Source organism: Pinus tabuliformis, chromosome 2_2 (assembly GCF_031772625.1).
Source record: "Pinus tabuliformis cultivar Carrire ecotype Pingquan chromosome 2_2, CPIR1, whole genome shotgun sequence".
NCBI lineage: Eukaryota > Viridiplantae > Streptophyta > Pinopsida > Pinales > Pinaceae > Pinus > Pinus tabuliformis.
Genome location: NC_142300.1, coordinates 371,430,615 through 371,450,422, shown reverse-complemented (window position 1 = coordinate 371,450,422; position 19,808 = coordinate 371,430,615).

Below are 19,808 nucleotides of genomic sequence, written 5' to 3'. Positions count from 1 at the left end.
CCCACTGAACCTCTCTATTACCTCAACCAAAGGAGGCCACAAGGATCTAGACCTTATCAGCAGGGAATGCAAGGGGCACCTCAAGCTTATTACAGCCCCAACCAATCGACTCCTATGCCTTCCTGGGGTCCCCCTGCTCATCCTTCCTGGTCCATGCCTCCTCCATGGTCTTATCCACCTCAGTACCCTACTCAACCTACTTCTCATTCATATCATTCACATGCCTAGCCAAGGCCTCAGTGGAATGCACCTCAGTCGGGGTGGAGGCCCCAGTACAATACTCCTCCCGCCATTTTGCCTCCACCACCAGTTCAACCTCAGCCATTACCTCCTGCTCCTCCAAGGCAACCTCAAATGCCTGCTCAACCGAACCCGAACCCCAACAATAGACAGGCCCAGCAGGTATACACTGGGGAAACCTCATGCCCTACCTATGTTGTGGAGATCCAGGAGATCAATCTTCGATCTGGAAAGACTCTACCAGATCGCCAACCTCCTCCCCCAGAGGATGAGGAAGATAAACAGGAAAGTGAACCGAAGGCTATTCCACCCTTTCCTGAGAGACTGACAGCCACCACATAACCCAACCCAGAAGAGGATGAGCTTCTGAGTGAGCTCAAGCAATTGTGTGTAAAAATACCACTTCTCCAAGCCATCAAGGATGTGCCAATATACAACAAACTGGTTAAGAAAAAGTGTTTCAAACACCCAGGCAGGCGGAAGAAAGATGCTTCAACCATCAATGTCATAGGACAACTGTCTGACCTTATGTTAGGACAAGTCATCTGCCCAAAGTACCTAGATCCTGGAAGTCCTGTAGTAGATGTCCACATCAATGGCACCATCATACCTCACACCTTGATTGATCTAGGGGCTGCCATTAATGTGATGACCAGGGATACCATGCTCAAACTCAATCTTCAGGGTTCCTTGAGGAAAACCTCGACAGTACTGCAATTAGCAGATCGCTCCACTGTGACTCCCGAAGGGATTGTGGAGGATGTCCTGGTCTCTATCGACTCTTGGGAATACCCTACAGATTTCTTGGTTCTGCAACCCAAGGCAAAGCTTACTGGATATCCTCTCATTTTGGGAAGGCCTTGGTTAGCCACTGCAGATGCTTACATAAGTTGTCGTGCAGGAAATATGACCATCAAAAATGGTCCTATGTCCAAACAGCTAGTCCTATACCCTCTTGCCCAACGCTCCTTAGAAGTCGCTCGAGTATCCACCGTTGCTACCCACTCCAATATATCAGACCAACTCATTATTGAACCCCCTGAAATTCAAACTTTGATTCGTAAACTCCAGGGATTCTCCATTTTTTCTCATAGGTCTGATAAATCTAACAGCAGCGTGACTTCGCAGTACAATCCTGCTCATCCTCTGACCAGATTGAAGAGTGAAAAATTTGGTATTCAACCAAGTGAACTCCCTCTCCCTACTAGGAAAAGAGCAAGGAAAGCACCACCAGAGCCTGACCGTGAGACTCTTTCATCCACTTCGTCCATTTCAACACCCTCACCGCGAAGTCAACCACCCACATCCTCATCCCAAATCACTCATCCATCTTCCACAACACTTCCTCTTCAATCATCAAAGATCATAATACCTTCATCTTCTCAGCATCAGGGACCGTCTTCTGCACTCTCATTAACTAGCGGCTCAACGATGGCCCAGTCTCCATGGAACAATCTTGGGGCAGTTTTAATGCCTCCACCCCTGAGCCCAATACCGGCCCATCCTGACAAGTGGCTACCTAAATTCAATCCAGAAACAGGCATGCTAGCTGAAGAGCATATCAATGATTTCATGCTTTCTGTTAATCTCAACAGAGTTACCAACGAAGATGCTGTCGTCCGACTTTTTCCTTACACAATGCAAGGAACAGCCAGGTCATGGTACTTTTTGTTACCTTCCGGGTGCATCACAAGTTGGGACATTTTTCAAAGTCAATTCCTCACCAAGTTTGGCGATGACAGATCAACAGTGACATTGATCAATGACCTATCTAATCTTAAAGCTGAGACTAGAGAACCCATTAAAGATTTTAATTTACGGTTCAACAAGATCCTCAACAAGATTCCCGCTGCTTCTCAACCCAGCGAGGAAGTAAGATGTGAATGGTACATCACGACCTTACCATCTAACTTGGCTATCTTCGTAGATAGGGCAAACACGACGACCTTAGTTGAAAACTTAACTGAGGCATTAGCAGTAGAAAAACGCGTAGTTGCCCTAGAAAAGAGATCTGCAATAGAAGAACGCAAATCTAAGAAGATCTCTTTCAAAGAAGACACCAAGAAGAAGCAAACGAAGGATCCTTTCGATATGGAAGGATTACAAAAGGTGTTAAAGGCCATGTCCAACGAGATGATTGATATAAGAAAACAAGTAGCAGAAACTTCTTCAAAAAAGCCCTACAGATCTTTTAAAAGAAACCTTCCCATGGAGGTGAAACCACTCAATGCTGTCTCAAACGTCGAATCTGAAGAAGAAGAAGAAGAAGAGAATACCACTGAAGGGCAGACCGATGATGAAGAAGTTGTGGAACTACAAGGAATGTGGGATTTCATCCTCCCACAAGAAGAGGATCAAGAAGCATTTCCGGTTAGCACACGAAGCAAAAATCAACTTGATCCTCCCCAAACTACCCCTAGACAGAAGGGCGCAAGCCCTGCAACAAAAGATAAGGTCGTAACAAAGAAAACAACCACTAGAGCGACCCAATTTAACCCAGTCCAATCAGATCAAGTACCTCCATCAAGAACACTGATAGTGTCAGATGAAATGGAGTATAACATTATCGATGACATGAAAAAGACTAGGGCTAATATCACTCTGTACGAATTGAGTAAATTGAAACATCAACATAAAATAATGATGAAAGAATTACATGCCGTGCCTACTACATCTTTACCTACAGTTGTAGCTTCCCACAGCATGGGAAGACCTCCAACCAACATGATCAATAAGATTGATCCGAATGACATTGCCTTGATTGGAGGGAGGTCAAGATCCCATACTCCTCCTTTTCTCCTCACTTATGAAATTTTCAATAAAAACATGCACAATTGCCTGATTGATTCTGGTGCTTCAACGAATATTCTACCCAGATCAATATGTGCCAAATTGAATGTTCAGCCTCAGAAATCTGCAGTGCGCATAGTTCAACTTGATTGATCTCAAGTCGAAGTGATTGGTGAACTTAACCAGGTGACCATCAGATTGTCGTCTAACCCGAAAGTATGTCAGGTTATCGACATTCTAGTAGCTGATATCCCTAAATTCTATGGTTTAATTCTTAGCAGGGATTGGTCAGAGAAACTCCACGGATATTTCTCAACCGACTGGTCGCACATGTGGTTACCCTACAATGGCAAACCCAATCAAATAAAGGTTGAACGAGAATTGCACCAAAAGTACATAGTGACAAAATTGGAAGGAGAGAACGAAGCAATAGCATACAACAGCAGTATCATAGGCAATTACTCGGTAGATTCTTTCCTCGGCAATTTCAATGCTCACACTTCACCTTACTTAGAAAATTTAGTTGTGTCCCAAGTTGAAAGTTTTTCCCAAACTGATGATTCAAAGTGTTTTAATTTTTTAGATAATTCTGTAAATACATCTTCATTTTGGAAATTATATTTTGATGGCTCTAAATCTAACGAGGGAGCAGGAGCAGGATGCGTTCTGATTAGCCCAGACGGAAACAAGACCATGCTCACATGCAGACTTGAGTTCGATTGCACAAACAATACAGCAGAATACGAAGCCTTGGTGCAAGGCCTATACAAAGCAATCAGATTGAATGTTAAGTATCTTCAAGTCTTTGGACATTCCAAAATTGTCGTCAAACAGGTACGTAACACCATACATTGCCTGTCAAGTCATTTAAAGCACTATCAATCTTTAGTACAAGATCTGACTTCACATTTCATAGCATTCAATATTTCGTCAATCCCAAGACTCCAAAATGCGAGCGCAGACCTGTTAGCTAACGTAGCCTCTAGACTGATTCCCTCCGAAGATTTTAGTCCCGATAGGTTTTCAATAGAATTAATCTTTAAACCATCCATCCCTGACAACATCACCAACTGGAGAGTATTCAATGACGATCCAGACATTGTAAATTTCCTCACTCCTGAAGGATCCTACTCAAATCAAATAATTGACGAAGACCATCATGATCACCAAATTCAGCAAAATAGCACTGATAACGCTATACCTAAATCGGTGGTTAAGTTAGAAGATTTATATGATTTGAAAAGTCGGTTTAAAAGGTCTACCAATTCTAAACTCTATAGTTCAACTCTGAATTATGAATTAGTGAACCTAGGAACCGATCAGAAGCCGCAAAACGTTAATCTGGGCCACGGCCTAGCCCCTGAAGAAAAATCAGCGTATATCCATCTTCTGAGACAATACAAAAACGTTTTTGCATGGAATTACGATGAGCTGAAAACATACAACACTTCTATCATTCAACACACTATCCCTATGATTGACAATGAAAAACCTGCCCAGCAGAAGCTCAGAAAAATCCACCCCAACTTAGAAAATCAGATAAAGACTGAGCTAAATAAATTGTTGATAGACAGAATAATTTTCCCAGTCAGACACTCCAAATGGGTATCCAATGTGGTGCCTGTTAGGAAGAAAAACGGAGATATTAGAATCTGTATTGATTTCCAGAATCTCAACAAAGCCTGTCAGAAAGATAATTTTCCCCTCCCACCTATGGAGCAAATACTACAGGCAGTAGCGGGCTCAGAATTAATGTCTTTCTTGGATGGATTTTCAGGATACAATCAAGTGTTGGTACATCCCGATGATCAGTTGAAAACCACATTCCGAACCATGTGGGGCACATACGCATATCGGAAGATGCCATTTGGTCTGATCAATGCCGGTGCTACCTTTCAGAGAGCCATGGACATCGCATTTAAAGGTTTAGTCAATAAATCGGTATTGATTTACCTGGATGATATAACAGTATACTCCAAGAAGCGAAGCGACCATCTCAAAGATTTGAAACAGATCTTTCAAAGATGCTTATGGTATGGAATTTCACTTAACCCAAAGAAATCTTTTTTCGCATTAAGTGAAGGGAAATTGCTCAGATTCATAGTGTCGAAATCTGGTATTCACATTGAACCTGACAGAATCAAAGAAATTTCCGAAATATCCATACCCCATAACAAAAAGGCCATGCAATCTTTCCTTGGACAAATCAATTTTGTAAAAAGGTTTGTCCCCGATTTTTCACGTATTATTTCTCCTTTACAAAATATGATAAAAAAAAATTCAAATTTTAAATGGGCCATAGATGAGCACGAAGCATTCAACTTGATCAAACAAGCTATCATCAACGCTCCATCTTTAGCTACCCCAAATTTTTTAGAATCTTTCATCTTATACACTTTTGCCTCAGTGAAATCTTATGCCGCGATTTTGACTCAAGTAAATCAAGAGAAGGCGGAAGCTCCAATCACATTCTTTAGCTCGAACTTACAAGGTGCTGAACTCAATTACTCAGATGTGGAGAAACAGGCTTATGCTGTTTTCAAAGCGATCAAATATTTCAGACCTTTCTTACTTAAAGCCCATACCAAAGTCGTTGTACCGTTTCCAGTGGTGAGAAACCTTTTGGTACAGAAGGATGTGGGCGAAAAGAGAGCAAATCGGATTACCACTCTACAAGAATACGATCTTGAGATCAAACCAGCAAACATCGTAAGGGGTCAAGGCTTCTGCAAGATGTTAGCTGGAGCATCGCAAATTCCTGAGAACTCATCTGAAGAGGTACACACATATGAGGTAAGCCTAAATGACGCAGAATCATTATATGCGGACACCATTTATTATCTTAAGAACGGGTATGCTCCATCGCACTTGGATCACACCAAGAAAAGAGCTCTAAGATTGAAAGCTAAACAATACCAGCTCATAAATGATGTTCTATTTAAAAGGAATTACGATTCTGTACTTCTTAGGTGTCTTGAGAAAACTGAAGCCGAAAAGGTTTTGTAGGAACTCCACGATGGACCAGCAGGTGGACACTATGCTGGAGAGACTACTGCGCATAAGATCTTGCATGCAGGATATTATTGGCCCACGTTGTTCAAAGACTCATACAATTACGTAAGGAAATGCCAAATCTGCCAGACTACTGCAGGGAAGCAAAGGAAATCGTCCATGCCACTACAGCCGATCAACATCGAGCAACCATTCAGCCAATGGGGCTTGGACATAATAGGTGAGATCGTTCCTCACTCTTCTAAGTAGCATAGGTATATCCTCACGACAACAGATTATTTTACTAAATGGGTAGAAGCAGTTCCTCTCAAGACAGTTAATTCTGAAAACATTATTGAATTCATAGATCAATTTATCATCACTAGGTTTGGATTGCCAACAGCCTTAATGTTTGATAATGCATCATACTTTTCTGGAAATGCAATGACTGAGTTTGCATTAAAAAGAGGGTTCAAATTGAAATATTATGCTAATTACTATCCGCAAGGTAATTGGTTTTCTGAATCAACAAACAAAAACCTAATCAGGATTATCAAAAGAACAGTCGACCAAAACCAAAAGAATTGGCACAAAGCGCTGGTAAATGCTTTATGGGCAGATAGAATCACGAAGAAAGCTTCAATCGGCACTTCTCCCTTTAATTTAGTTTATGGGAAAGAAGTGGTTCTTCCAACTCACTTAGTCATTCCCTCTTTGTCTTTAGTACAACACATCGATGAAATATCTACTTCCTCTTTGCAATTAAGACAAATGGAAATAATCAAACTAGAAGAATGCCGAGAACAAGCTAAGAAAACCCATGCTCACCACCAAGCGCTAATAAAATCCTCTTTTGACTCAGCCATCATAACCAGAAAGAAATTTCAGATGGGAGATTTAGTTTTGAAATGGGATAAGGCTCATGAAGAAAAGGGCAAACATACGAAATTTCAGAAGCTGTGGCTTGGCCCTTTTCAGATTGTAGAAGTCGTAGGCCCATCGACGTTTGTGTTGCAGGATTTGGCAGGTAGAAGAGATTCTTTGCCTGTGAATGGACAGATTCTTAAAATGTATTTTCCATAGAATATCACTCTTCTATTTTTGTAGGATAGTTTTAGTTTCTTTTATTTTGTTTTTTTTCTTTCTTATAAATAAAACCGGTTGTAAATGATCATTGAATAAGATTCATGAAAGAGCACACTAACTCTCTATCAGATTTCGATTTCACTTGTACAAATAGAAAAACTTTTCGAAAAATATGATTTTTATTATTGACAAATAGAGTTAACTTTAGCCTGAATAATGATATCAGTTTCAACCTTTCAAAAGACTTTAATGAAATCAACCTTTGGTTAAAAATTGTTTTATCCCAGCACAATGAAAGGTATCATCAATAATAAAATAAATATTCTCTGCAAAGCTGTTATTTTCAAAACTCTATTATTGTTGTCCAGAGCTTTCTTAAGGAAAAAAAATGACTTCCTCCCTGCTAAAGGAAACCGTAGCATTCAGAGAAACAATCCGAGAAAGCACTATATCTCAAAGAATAAGAGGTCTCATCACGAGCCGGCTTATCATGATCACAGATATTATAACTTGCTGACTTTGCCAATACTGTCTATCAAAACAGGGCAACGACTCAAGCTTGTTGAAATCAAAAGACAAGGGGTCTCATCACGAGCCAGCTTGTTCAGCAAAAGTGTAAATCAAGTGAATGACTGTGTCATAATTTGGCCACCAAACCAAGACATTGTTCTTTAGAGAGTAAAAAAGGAAAAAGTGCCAAAAAGGATTTTTCTCTGAAATGTTGTAAATAACCTCAAGCAGGAAAAAGGATCATTGCTGGATAACATGGTAACCCTGTCGAGGCTATGAACGCTTGCGGGCAGCTGTTGGGGGGAAAAGTATCTAATGCAGAATGCCTCTATCCCACTCTGAAGGTGATAGTACTCCAGCAACAACTGAATGCAAAGCTATTCAAAGTTTCTTCTTCATGAGATGAGAGAGGGAAGAAAAGGATGATCTACTAACCGTTATCTTGCGCTAATAGTCGATCCAGTCTTCACTCCTTGCCGCTTGCTCCTAGCTCCTTGTCCTTTAAACGGCCCAACTACACACAGGTCCTGTAAAAGCACAAGAAAAGGAAACTACAAGAAGCATACATCCATAATCGATTATAGGATTAGCATAAATCAAATATACAAGCATCTATTCATCATAAAGACACATGCATATAGAAGAACCTCAAATACTTTATTGATAATAGAAGTAAAGTTCTGAGAGAGTTACAACCACAATGGGCCCAATCCAGCAACACATCCCAGCTGAAAGAAATCTCCTCTTCACCTCCTTCAAGCAAAACACCCAATAGCTCTATACACAAACCAACAGCACTTCCTTACTTGCACAAAATTCCAGCCTCCCTAGACCTCATGAGAGAGATCTATATATAGGGTTTTGGAGAAAGGATGAGTCATCTTGAGACTGGCCTGAAGCTGACTTGTGTCCTCTCCCACTTTAGTTAATCTTCAGTTCTTGAGTCCACTTGGAGAATCTTGCTTCCACTTGGAGATCAAGACCCTCTTACTCATCACTAGGCGAATTCCTTGACCCAAGTGTCAGTTTGGAAGCTTCCTGGGCAGTTGACACCTTGCAGAATGACTGTGCCACTTGGCCAATCTCACCCAGCGTAGGTAGCCTTCATCAGTTTTGACCTTCAGCGCAGGTACAAGGAGGAGCAGTTGACATTCAGCGCAGATGCTCAGTGGAGCAGCTGACATGATCCAGAAATAGCCTGTTTTTGAGTGTTTTCAGGTGGAGAACTGATTTTCAGTGCTGTGGTTTGCAGACCTTGTTCCTCTAAGGGTAAGAACAACATGTTTAGGAACTTTGGATCCCTCAGATTATTGACATTTCATGCTCCATGCTGTTAGGCACAAAAATGTCTATAATAGCAGCAGAGGCTCTACCTACGATAAATGAGCATATTTTAAAGCCAGTACGCAGAGAAAACCTTATTTTATCTTTTAAAAAGGACCGAGTAATGTCTGGTATGAATGCAAGAACTAAGCCTATGGAAGCAGACAATTGGACAAAAAGAAGGGTTGAGACAAAGTATCATTGATAGGATGAGGGGTAATCTACTCTATCTGTCCATAACAAAATTTAGACATATGAAAATTTTTCTGTTTTGGAAGTGGAAATGTCAATAGAAAAGCAGAGATAACTGGTTCTTCACAGTGAATCGCCATTGTTGTGGTCACCAACAACCCCCCTCTTTGTTTAGTATTAGCAATAATATCAAGCAAAGGGGGACCCTTAACAAAAAATCTAAAAAATATTTTTATCAAAATTTTTGTATTTAACTCCCTAGAAGCTATATCGCATCGCAAAGAGAGAGTGAAGAGTTTTTCCTATGCGCGTAAGTAAGCTGCAAAGAAGCGATGCGACATTAATCGCATCGCATATTTTGAAAGTGCCCTTAAAAGAAAATAAAAAGGAATCGCCGACGGCCGATATGCGACGTCGCATATCGCAAACGTCGCATAAGCAGCACACAATGAGCAAATGAAAATTGCGATATTGCGATTTGCGATCCTACAAACTGCGATTTTGCGATTTGCGATCTACGACGAATGAGACTATTAATTGCTGCGATGTGAATCGCAGAAACCACTCATCGCAAAGTTTCTTCGGCATGATCTGTAAACCCAAAATTGAGCGCGCACCTTAAGGGAAATTAATGATTGCACGCCTGAGTATCCAAAGATGATCGTGTTGCGTTTTTCGAAGAGTCAAGTCATTATGAGTGTCATGATTATGCATTCATTAGAGTTTAAAGCTTTCATGTCAATCTTTTCGTCATGTCTCTTTTCCTTTGCGTGAACTGCAAGGCAGCGACTAATATAAATCTATATGCAGGAAACATCCAAGGAAAAGGGGAAAGCGCCAATACTAGAAGAACAGAGAGGAGATGCCTTCGCAGATGAATGCCGCATGCAGCAAAGCCGCGGATTCCAGAGTATCACTCCACAGACATTGATGAAAATAGACTATCCAAGACTCAGAGTCAAAGGCGCACAAAAGCAGCATGTTTGCAAAAGATCCTGAAGCTCAGATTGGATAAAGCAAAACGAAAAACGCTGAAAAGGGATGATGCTTCAGAAAAGCCTGGAACAAAGAATGGAAGAAATTTTCAATGCGTTAGATTGTTCAGGCAACGAAATCCCTAACTCATTGAGTCATTCACATGGCCGGAAACCGAAATAGCAACAACACAATCAGTTTGAAAGAAATCTGGGTTATACTAAGTATACGCACAGCAAAAAACACCCAGCTAGAGGAAGATTTTCAAAAATATCTTCTAGTTTGTCAGAAAGAGGTGCCAGCTTTTGTTATTTCTACTTTTATCGCCCTAGCAAAAGGAAAAGACAACCAGCCGACTCTTTCCAGGCGAACCTCACATTGCTTACAGCAGTAAGGAGCAGATATAGAAACGGTTAGAAATTAGATTCAATTTTTAGAAATAAATTTGCTTTAGTAAAAGGGCGGTCATTTGAAGCCGTTCCCTAAATTTGTGTAATTAAGATTAGTTAGTTAGTAGTATTTAACCCTTCTCATGGCATTTGGAGAAGGGTCCGGAAATTTGTCAAAAAACTTGTCCTCAGAACATGCACTTTTGCACCCTCGGAGGGGGTTTTTGATGAATGGATGGATCGAGATTTATTTATGTTTACATTTTAATGTCTGCTACTGATGTTGCACTTCTGTACTCTTAGTAGATGTTAGAAGTAAGTAGAGATAAATCGTTATTGCTTGAAGTTTGTGAGTGAAAATCAGTCATAAATGGTACTTTTATCTCTTGATTAATTTCTGCTCATATTCTTAGAGTGATATACAGCTGAGTTGTTTATATGTTGATGTATGAATGTCTGGATTACCATTTGGCACTTTTGTACAGTGGAATCATTTGTTTGTGCTTAACATATGTATAACTGATTATGCGATATGTTGTTCACAACTGTTTTGCCTAACTTCTTATGCAGAATGGTTCATCTTAATTGATTTATATTCTTATGATAACTGAATGATCTTTATTACCAGTTGTTGTATGAAATCTTTTTAGATCACATAATGAAAGAATTTTACCCCGGGTTAGTATAGATTAGATGTGTTGTTTTTGTTAGATTACAGTAGCATTGAGTCAGTTTAGAGTCTAGAATTAAATCAGTTTAAAATTACCTTTAGATTATTATCTTCAAAATCTACACACACACACATCTTTTAGATTGGGAAGCTGGTCCCATCATCCCCAGTCGGACCCGCTACACCAAACGGGCAAGGAGCCGCCAACCAGGTTCTCGACCGGGTGGGTATCCCCCTTGTTGTTGACCCGATTTCGGGGCCCTCAACAGGTTACGAGATTGGAACCTATGAAATGGGACATGGGTATTGAGGCCGGGGGCCTCCTAAACATGCTCTAGGTGTCGCACTTCAGTCAAACCATCATTAACATAGCATGTGTCCAAAAATTATTGAATTTGGTGCATGATGGGTGTCTTTGGTGTGGAGAACCCATTCGATTATAGATATGTTGATCCATCGGATCACCTTGCTGCCCTATCAAGGTGTGGATCCAACAGAAGAATTTGGAGTGAAAACGCAGGAGAAAAAACTCACATATCAGATGAAGAGTGAGTTCGGGTGGATTAAAATGTCGTGCAAATATTCGATCCGCTCCATTTCAAATCCCACGATACATTTCACTGTGCAAATATTGGCATGCAAGGTCATGCAGAAGTGCCACATGGACAAGGTTCTGGAGCCTGTGATCTCTTTGGCTGCGTAGTGTGCCAAAGGAGTCCAGTACAACTGGGCTCAGTACCTTTACAAATAATTCTTCGAGAACTGTCGGGAGGTCCAGTATGAGGGCAAGGCATTTCATTATGCTTGGTTGTTACTCTTGATAGCATTAGTAGCATGGAGGACGCCAGAGGACAAACAATTTTCTCCTCAAGAATCAGACCTTCTGGAAGCTACAAAGTTCGCTTCGCTCTGGGCAACAAAGGGCCCTTTGCGGGTCATGGAGACCAAGATTTTCTAGGTGCTGGTAAAGATGGATCTACGCATGATGATCATACAGATGCTGAGGATGTCACCTACCTTACATTATCAATACGAGCCCTACGTCGACTTCAAGGCTGACTTCCATAATGTATATGTTCGCACACGAAGGGATCTAAATAAGATATGGCACAAGTTGCCTTATCTTGTGGATGAAGAGGATGTCATGGAGATTGTAGGTAAATGGATAAGAGATTGGCTTTAGCCACCATATCCTCGTGCAGGAACGAGAAAGGAAACATAAGGTACCACCACACAGACATAAGAAACAGAGAAACAAAAGGAAGCCAAGAAGGCTATAGATAGGAGAGAGCTGCACAGCGGAAAGAGGCTGCATCTAGGGAAGCTTCTGCTAAGGAAATTGTTGCCAAGGAAGCTGCTAATAAAGAGATAGTGGCCCATGAAACCATAATCGATGTTGAGGAGTCTGAATCTTAGAACACATAGGACCAAGAAGGGTCAGATGCAGAAGAGGGTGGGGGCATGGAGCAAGAAAACCCATTTGTGGTCAAGAAAAGAACAAAGCAAACAACCTCTGGGTCATGGAAGAAATAGAATTCAGATAAATCACCTATGTGGATCCATTAGTCCTGACTGAAGGGGACTTAGATGAAATTAGCGACTAGGTCCGGGACACTACAACAAAATTATGGACCTACTTTGAGAAAAAGTACCAGCAGATGCTGAGAAATGTATAGAAGGATCTACATGACCTGTAGATCTAGACAGGCCGACTATAAGCAAGCGTAGGCCAAGTGATCAGGATTCAGGCGAGCCTACATCAAGCAAGCATGACAGTGTTGGACACAGAGCATACCTTGGATCTCTTTGTGATTCAATTTCCAGACAGGGCCCTGCACGCAAAAACGGATGAGGCCAAAGCCCATATCTTGGATATAAAGAATTTGGGCCTTAACCTCATGGCACTCCCTATCCAAACTTTTGGCTTAGTGGGCCTTGCCCAGGTTTAGAGTTAGTTGCTCCAAACAAATCCCTACACTATTGGCCCCTTCGACATCAATCTGTGGAGCGCAGACTGAAGTCTCACCCGAAGCAGTAGAGGGGGATGTTGGAACAAAGTTTTTGCACCTAGAGATGAGTTTGATGTCGTTTTATGCCCTAAAGATGCCTTTGCACAGATCGATAAGCCTTTCTGGCTTATCTATATAATTCATTTAATCAGCCTCTAAACCTCTGTGAAGGTTTACGAAGGTCTTTTGCATACCTTGAACAGAGTAATTAACTACTTACACACATCAAAGATTACGTATAACCTAGTAATTACTCATATCATCTTAAGTGTTTGTTACCTTCAACATACAACAATATAATCTTCACGTAAATAGTTAATAGTAATTGCATTCATATAATAGTATAAGTCATGTAAAGTCATGCATCAATACATCATTATTTCATAAACCCATTATAACATAAGGCACATTAATAAAAACAGAAGTAAAGAGATAAACACAAGCATTTCTGCAACAATATTCTTTATTAATACTCAGTTTTGCTTACATACTCAAGACTTCCCTGTGCACTCAGCTGCAGGGGTCTGCGCACTCAGCTATGAACTCTACTCTAGGCCTCTACGCACACAGCTGCAAAGTTTTTCTTCCTACTCTTCTCTGCTAACTCTTTAGACTTCTCCCATAGACCAAACTTCCTTACTTTTTCTTAGACATCCTAAAACACACCAATTTATACAATCCCATGGTCTGCGAACCATGGGTAGATCTTCAATAGCCGATTCAACTTACATAAAAGAAGAGTAAAACCCTTTATAACTCTTTAATTACCTACACACTCCACGACTACAATTTGCAGAGACTTTACATTTTTATACAACAAAACTTGGGCTTTTGCCCCAAAATTGACCCTAGGGGACCCCATCCCAGCAGGCCCCCAACACAAAGATCATGACTCACCCTCGAGTCACTTGGTTGGCATGGAGATCCTTCTGTGAAGATCCCCTAGCTCCACTTGTGCCACTTCTACCTTAGCTGCACTCTGCGTGGATGCCTGCTTGATCTGCTCCACTAGCTGCTCTATTGTAAATCCTGCACTGTCCTCCTTGATTTTCTGTTGCGTACTCTTTAAATTTTTCAATTTCTCCTAAATGTTGGTAGAGACGATGTAGGCCTCATCCAACCAAGGCCCCAATCTGGCCTTGAGGACTGCCTCTTTCTTCTATGTTGCTTCCACTTGTGTAAGCAGCTGCTTTGCCTTCTGTAGCTTGGAAAGTTGTTGTTTTGTAGCAATAGTGCGCGTTGTTTTCCTTACTTCATCATATTATTGCTAGAGTTCACGAGCTTCTGTATTCAAGGCTTGCAGGGTGGGATCTTCCTGTAGAGCCATGACTACCTCTTGCTCAAAAAGCATGATGCAGTCTACCACCGTGGCATCCACAGTCGCGATTTCATCCTTCATAGAGGATGCACACTGTTCCCTTACCTCTAGCCGAGTTGAGGGTTGTGACTTCAACTCCAACTTTGTTATCTTTAGGTTCAACTCAAATTGAACTCGAGCCACTTCCGTCTTGGAACCACACATGCCTGTAGCCAGCTTTTTGATCTTTGCCTCCAATGATGCTTCCTCTGGTATATGTAGTTCAAGTACTATTTTGCAGGCTTCTTTTACCGCGGCTACAAGCTAAGCGTTCTAAACCTGAATTTTCCTTTGTGCCTCGAGTGCCTCTTTCTTCTCAGCGAACATCTGTTCATTGTTTACTCGATATTCACTTATGAGGCTAAGTGCACGCTGATCCCACACCCAGAACTCTGTTAGCACCCATGCTTGCAACGTGTGTAGGTACTCATTCGGGAGTGTGGCCAGGTTGAGGCCGATGTTCTTCAAAGAACTCACTATGGCCTTGTCATTAGCCACCTTTGCACTCAAAGATCCATCTAGCAGCATGACTATCTGAAAGTCCAGTGATCGATCTGCCATGCACCTGCCTGGATCCTAGTCATCTGAATCTGCAGCTCGCGTAGATCCTTCTAAATGGTGCTCAACATCTACTATTGTTGCTGCTCAAACTACTGTAGCAGTTCTACCATGGTATCCCACACCTTGTCACCTATCTCGTCCATGTTGCCATCTGTCAGAGTAGCAGGATCCAGTGACGGCTTGGTCACTTCCAATTTATTTCGTGGCCCTTCCTTTCCTTGTTCCCTGTACCATTTGACCCAGAAGAGAGTGCTTTCCTACTCCTCCTAACCACTGCCTCCCTGTTTTGACTACTCCTCCTCCTCTATTGGGGGCGAAGGAGACTTACCACTGTGCTCGAAGTCACACTCTTATTCTTTGGTCTGCTACTTCGCGGCACGCTTCGCTTCTACCCGGGCCTTCTCCTCGACCTCTTTTTTCACTTCTCAGCCAACTGCTGAACCTTCTACTTGGTCAATTCGTTCTTTTTATTCTCTATGGACTTGCTAGTACTTGCACCAGATCAGATGGAGAGTACCACTTTATCGGCCAGTGCTTGATGACTTCCTCAATAGCATCATCTATAGCAAGGTAAGGCAGGTCAAACCATTTTTATTATGGATCCTTCCACGCCTGGATGTATACGTAGTGGAATTCGGCTTTAAACTCTGCATATCCTGATAGTTGCTCAAACACAGTTGGAGACAACTGTGGCTTCTGGTTTATGGCCATGCAAATGCTTGCCTCCATCAGCACCCAGAAGACTTTGGTCTCTATGATGCGTGCAACGTCCTTTGTGGCCCACAAGGAGGCAAACTATGAAGCCTCTGGAAAATCCTTATCCACAAGAGGAAACTGACTATCCTCCAACAGATCCAAAGCAACGAGCACAATGGAGAACAAAAACCACAAATAGTGGAGTGTTTATGCCTCTTGAGAATTCACGAGGAACTCACTACAAAGGTAGCATGCCCAGTTGAATTGTACGCCCTCCACGCACTAGGCAGCCAAAGAAACCACTGGTATCGAAACCTCATCCGCGCAGCATTTTCTCATAACTTTGCCCACAAGGATCTGAATGGTAATATTCACTGCGGGGTTGGTGATTGAGGTTATAGAGTACCACACAACTTCTATTTGAGCTTGAATTTATCCTTCATTTTCACTGCAAGGTCATGCTCGCTCGTCTTTCCACCAAACTCCTTGGCCGGATTCAACCCTGAGTGCAGAAACAACGTGATACGATGGATCATCATATTAGTGATGGGGATTGGTGCGCTCAGCCACAAACAACTGTCATGCACTAGGGTTAGCAATTTCTTGATCACAATCAAATTTATGTTGGAGCGGTGGTAGTGGGCCACCCATTACAAGTTCAGCAACCCCGACTGGTTCACTCCACAAATCCACTCCACCGGATTTATTGTGTTGACACCTGATTCCTTTTAGAACACCCTCTTCATGTAATTTTCTATTGCCAAGTGGGGGAACCTCTCGTGGTCCGCCAGATCCCAGTCTTCTAGCTTGAGATGAGGAATCTATGCTAAGCGCGGACCTTCAAAAGTGATGTTCTCTGGTAGCAGGGGTGTAATAAGGAGGAATTTTCCTACATCTCGGTCCTTAGGGACCTTCACATTTCCCTTGCATGGAGGGATATAATCTGGAAGCTTGGAGATTGGATCCACCCCCTCGGTGTCTATGTCCTCCGCGCCCTCTTCAGCCTCCAAATCCACCACTTTGCCCTTCCCTTTTGTGCTCAGTTTGTCATTCCTCTGTGCCTGGGTAGCTGCATGCTTCCTCGGTAACTCATGCACCAGCATGGGCTTCTCATGCTTGTCCTTCTTGGGTTTGGGGACTTCCCACACCAATGTAGGCTTCGGCCTAGACAACCTCAGTGTTGTAGGCATTACAGCTGGAGTCTCCATGCTCATCACCTATGGAGCAGCTCCCTCAGAGGCGACATCTCCTTCAGTACTAGCAGTCTCTCTTGGTTCAGACATCGTGTTGAGGATAAACCGCTGGGTTTCCTCGGGTAACTTATCAAATATAGAACTAGCGACCAAATCAGCGTAAACTGAGGATTCATAAACAACGTACAGTTGAGCACTGAAATTCTAAGGATGAAAAGTGTTTTTCGTTGGATGGCTATGTGTAATTTATAGGTGAATTCGAGTTCAAATTCAACCGTTCCCCCCAAAATCCATCCATAAATGTTGAATTGGCAGCATATTTCCAAAGATTTCACACTTAAATTTAGCCTTAAATGCCGCCCCACCACTCCTCTTAACTGTCTTCTGGCAGTCAAATTATGAATAGTGACTGTAATAGTTACTTTCTAATTGTGCTGCGCGGTCTCTCCCCCTATAGCACAACTCCCTTCATGCTTCTTCCGGTACTGTGACAACATTCATTTTAGCGCATACCCTCTGTCGTGTAGCTCTATCAACCGAGCAGTGTAGTTTATAGTCTCGCACCTCCTTGCAACTGCCTGGAGCGCTAAGAATATGCTACCGTCATGTATTCATTGGGCCGGATCCCTGGTGTATGGCTTCAATTGACTTCCTTTTACCCTTCTCGAAAATGAATCTCCATTCAATTTCACGAGCTGAACTACTCCACCATCTGTAATATCTTTGATAACATATGGCCCCAGCCAGTGCATCCAAAATTTTCCTAGAAACTTATCAAACTTACTGTCATATAATAAAACTAAATAATTTACCTTGAAGGTGCGCACTTTGATGTGCCGATCGTGCCAAGCATTTTCACGTCCCTTCTGAACCTGCTGATGTAATCTAGCCAAAATCCTATCCTCCTCGAGCTCTTTTAGCTACACGAGCCTTTCTTCTAAGGCTCTGCGGTCTGCCATTCTAGTGAAAAACACTATGCGTAGACTAGGCATAATGTATTCCATAAGCATTACATCTTTTATACCATAGACCAACCTAAAAGGTGTTTGACCAGTAAGCTTTTTACAAGTAGTTCTGTAGGCCTATAATATTTTTGGTACGTTCACGTCCCAATTATTCCGCTACACATTACAAACCTTCACCGTTTCATTCTCCAATATCTTATTATAAGCCTCAACCGTTCCATTGGCCTGAGGATCGTATGACATACTCTTCTAATAGTAAACTTGGAACTCCTCTGTTAGTGCGCTGATCGTTTCATTAAGAAAATGCATACCGCAGTATCTCATCAAAACCTTTGGGAAACCAAACCTGGTCAACACATATTCGAATAGAAATTTTTTGTTGTTTCACCTATACATTCTTTCACAAGTTGTGCCTCCACCCATCTAGTCAAATATTCGGTTGCGGTGCTAATATATCGCATGCTGGTCTTCTTGTTTGGAGGCTGAATTGGTCCTACAAAATCAATTGCCCATTTCTCAAATAGTTGCAATGACACCTACGGATTCAAAGGAAGCTCATCCCCCTGCAATGGCTTGCCCATCCTCTGACATGCATTGCATGCCCTACAATATGCTTTAGAATCCTTATGCAGCATCGGCCACCACAACCCAACGCGCAAAATATTCTATGCTGTTGCTTTTCCAAAATAATGTCCTCCCATATCTCCTCCATGATCTTTAGTCAGGATACTGTTACTTTCAAAGTCAGGTGTTGGATACCTATACCAATAGGTTTCATATTTCATGATTGGCAAGGGAAAGTCCAAATATGCTCTGCTTTGATATCACAAAGATCCCATATTTCCTAGAGAACAAGAGGTGTGTAAAGTGTTTCAATGTTGATGACCTTATTTCAATTTTGGTGGATGATCCAACAGTTTAACCTGGATCATGCCATGTTTTCAATTTTCAGTTATAGAATAGAGAAAGAAGTCTGTCCAAACTGCTTAATCTTGGCAGACAACTAGTTCAGGTAGAGAAGAAAAGGCTCCCAACAGCTTAATCTGGGACCTTGGAAGAGATAAGGGTAGAGGTAGATAGAAAAAGCAAAAGAAAAAGCCAAAGAAAAGAAAAGGCAAGTAAGGGTCTGCAAGTCCAAGTGCACCCTCCAAGAAGAAATAAAAATGCTAGGCAAGTAGCTGGGTAAGTAGTTGGGGTTGCAGAAAGGTTATCCCTACCATTGCAGAGATGGTAACTGTGGGTATCAAAGCAAAGTCAATTAATTGACAAAGGTGTTCTTCTTCATCAAATTGCAGCAGGAAGCATGACTAATTTCCCTCATTCCCCTCCAATTTCATTTCTAACATTCCCCCACTAGCTAAGATTCATGGAAAAGACTAAGCTTTCATGGTGGTTCTTAATCTTTAGAAGCCACATTTCTTGTCTAAAAATCTTTTCATTTTGATCTACTCTCAAAACCAAGTTTGTTTCACATTAACTTAAATGGTTTCCCCTCCACTCACCCTCTCATCCATATTAACTCTAATTCTACTATGTAAATCCCCTATATTACCTTTTCCCCTATTATTACTAACACCATGGTGTATAAACCCCAAGCATTATATAAATACCCACCCCTTGGTATTATAGCCAATAAGTCTTGAGTCAGGGATCGAATGACACCTGGTCATGTTGATGAACCTAGGCCAAGTACCTCTACCCCTTCATGAGCTAATTCCTTCATTTTGACCCCCTTTTGCACATAAAAACCCCTAAAAGGCCTAATTTCTACCCTCACCCGCTTCAAATGGCCAAAAAATCATGAAAAACCAACATCTTCTCTTTATGCTAAGTCTAAAGGGCGGAGCTTTTTTTTAAACGA